A 3,666-nucleotide genomic window follows, 5' to 3' on the forward strand; every position below is an offset into this window, starting at 1 on the left:
ATCATGCTTTTATATCGATATTTATTGCATTATGGGCTGTTATTTCACTTTATGTCACAATACTTATGGCTATTCTCTCCTATTTTACAAGGTTTACACGAGGACGGAGAATGCCGGCAGCTGGAATTCTGGGCTGGAAAAGGAGCAAATATTAGAGACCTATTCTGCGCAACTCCAAAAGTCCTGAAACTCCACGGAATGTCTTAAACTAAATAAAGAAAAATCCTCACCAAAGATGAAGGCCAGGGGCCCACACCCTGCTCACGAGGGTGGGGGCGCGCCCCCTAGGGCGCGCCCCCCTACCTCGTGGGCCCCCTGGTGGCTCTCCGACGTCCATCTTCTCCTATATGAAGCCTTTCGATGGGAAAAAATAGGAAGAAACTTTTTGGGACGAGACTCCACCGCCACGAGGCGGAACCTTGGCGGATCCAATCTAGAGCTCCGGCAGAGCTGTTCTGCCGGGGAAACTTCCCTCCCGGAGGGGGAAATCATCACCATCGTCATCACCAACGCTCCTCTCATCGGGAGAGGGCAATCTCCATCAACATCTTCACCAGAACCATCTCATCTCCAAACCCTAGTTCATCTCTTGTATCCAATTCTTGTCTCAAAGTCCGGGATTGGTGCTAGTAGGTTGCTAGTAGTGTTGATTACTCCTTGTAGTTGATGCTAGTTGGTTTATTTGGTGGAAGATCATATGTTCAGATCCTATATGCATATTATTACCCCTCTGATTATGAACATGAATATGCTTTGTGAGTAATTACGTTTGTTCCTGAGGACAAGGGAGAAGTCTTGCTATTAGTAGTCATGTGAATTTGGTATTCGTTTGATATTTTGATAAGATGTATGTTGTCTAGCCTCTAGTGGTATTATGTGAACGTCGACAACATAACACTTCACCATTATTTGGGCCTAGAGGAAGGCATTGGGAAGTAATAAGTAGATGATGGGTTGCTAGAGTGACAGAAGCTTAAACCCTAGTTTATGCGTTGCTTCGTAAGGGGCTGATTTGGATCCATATGTTTCATGCTATGGTTAGGTTTACCTTAATACTTTTGTTGTAGTTGCGGATGCTTGCAATAGAGGTTAATCATAAGTGGGATGCTTGTTCAAGTAAGAAAAACACCCAAGCACCTGTCCACCCACATATCAAATTATCAAAGTATTGAACGCGAATCATATGAACGTGATGAAAACTAGCTTGACGATATTTCCATGTGTCCTCAGGAGCGCTTTTCCTATTATAAGAGTTTGTTCCGGCTTGTCCTTTGCTACAAAAAGGATTGGGCCACCTTGCTACACTTTATTTACTTTTGTTACTTGTTGCTCGTTACAATTTATCTTATCACAAAACTATCTGTTACCACTTATTTCAGTACTTGCAGAGAATACCTTGCTGAAAACCGCTTTTCATTTCCTTCTGCTCCTCGTTGGGTTCGACACTCTTACTTATCGAAAGGACTACGATAGATCCCCTATAATTGTGGGTCATCAGGCACCAGGAGAACTACTACGATTGTGCCCTGGTTCATCCGGACGAGCACCTCAGTAGAGAAAGCCGAAAACTGACTGTCATGATATAGCATGAGACTGGTCAACCACTCGATGACCAATCGGAATATTTGGGATTCCTCCACCTTAATGAAGGGACGTTTCTCGGCCAGGCATGTATGCACCCCGATTTCGGATGAGTGCAGAGCCACCAGGGGCTATATAGTAGCCCCACTGTCAAACTCCTCTGGCTAAGTGGAAGTGTTAAAGCATTATAGTCCGGTTTTCTAGTTCGTTGCGCTATCATCTCCTTAATGGGCCAAGACGTTGGATCAAGTGTGAACATGCGTCTTCTGCGAACACCCCCGCATTATATGCGTGGGGGCTGAAGCCGACGACTGCAATCTTTCAGGTTATATACATAAACGACTGCACAGGAGGCATCATAGTGCTTTTGGGCAAAAGTATAAATAAAGCCTTGATAAACTTAATAAAACATTGTTTTTACAATGGGAATACATGTTACTCAAACATAATATTCTTCGAGCACTGGGCCTCTATCGAACGAGCGCCTTCAAGAACTTCTTCAAAATAGTGCTCGGCAGCCACTCGGCCTATGGCCGAACCTTGCGCCGCAACAGTGGTGGCATCCATCTCCGCCCAGTATGTTTTGACACGGGCAAGGTCCATCCGCGAGCCTTCTATGCACGCCGGCCTCTTCATCGCATTAATGCGCGGCACCACACCAAGGAACTGCTGCACCACACTAAAATAGCTGTTCGGCTTTGGCCTTTCCGGCCACAGATGATCCACAACAGACCTCATGGCGAGTCCGGACAATCTATTTAGCTCGGCCCATTTGGCAAGCCGATCAGTCAATGGAAGCGGATGCTCTGGAACGTTAAATTGTGACCAGAATAGCTTGTCCACTTCACGATCTGTTTGACCTCGGAAGTATTCGGCCGCATCGACAGCACTCACCGCCAAGTCCAGATATGCGTCCGCCGAACTCCACAGCCGGTCCAGAGGGGCATACTGAGGATCTCCAAACTTCCTCCGCAGCATAAAGGGCTTCCCAGCCGCGATATCCCCAGCTTGACGCAGCTCCTCCTCCTTCGCTCTTATTGCAGAGCGGGTGTCCTTGGTCGCCATCGTGGCCTTTTCCAGGTCCATCGCCTTCGCCCGGTTTTCTTCTTCAATAAGCTGGCAACGGTCGGCGGTATCTTTTAACTTTATAGCCATCTTGGCCATCTTCTCTTTGCTCTCGCAATGCGCGGCCTTTTCGGCTCTTAATTCTTTGGCCGCCTTTAAAGCGGCCGCATTGCTACACCTTGCTTGCTCCTTGGCTCGGGCAAGCTCCGCCCGAAGGGTCTCCACAGTGGCAGCTCCATCTGCAGCCACAACATATTAAAGATACTGGCATCTTGCTGCTCTTACTATGTGACATTCACCAGAAAAATCACCTACCCTGTGCCTCGTCAAGCCGCTTGTTAACAAGCACAATGTCGGCATCTGCCGCATCCAGTTGCCGCTTTAGTCCGGCAAATCCATCAGTCCGGCTAGCCACCGGAGCTTCAACCACCTGCACATAAAGGCGGCCTGGTTATTACCTGGGACTACGATCCCCTGTTTGCCGCCGTTTTCGACGGCAACCAGAGTCTCTGGGGCAACTATCTACACAGGGCACACCTAAAAATGTGTGGTACTGTCAAAAATGTACATCATTTCACATACCTCAAAACCCGTCAGTAGACTCATGAAGGCTTCATGCAACCCGCTCTCGACGGACGAAATCCTTTCAATCACCGTACCCATCAACGTACGGTGTTCTTCTAAGATAGTCGCTCGCTCTAGCAGACCCCTCAGTACGTCCGACCGCATACCAGACGGTGCCGGACTCTTTTGATTGCTCTCTTCAAGAGCCGGATACTGGAGACTTCGGGTGGCCATAGGATTACCTTCTGTCCTTGCCGGATCAGGAGAAACCCTCCGCGACGACACCTCAGGGTCGCCCGCCTCATGAGGCGGTGTGGCAGGGGGAGGCGTTTCGCTCTCCATCATCTCTGGAAGAAGATCCCCTGAAGACGAGCTCTGCTGAGAAGGGCTAAGATCCGAACTGCAAGATAAATGCTTTGGTTATTCTCCTCAGAAGTAAGGTAGGATATCTTCACT

This window comes from Triticum urartu, chromosome 7 (assembly GCF_003073215.2).
Source record: "Triticum urartu cultivar G1812 chromosome 7, Tu2.1, whole genome shotgun sequence".
Classification (NCBI taxonomy): Eukaryota; Viridiplantae; Streptophyta; class Magnoliopsida; order Poales; family Poaceae; genus Triticum; species Triticum urartu.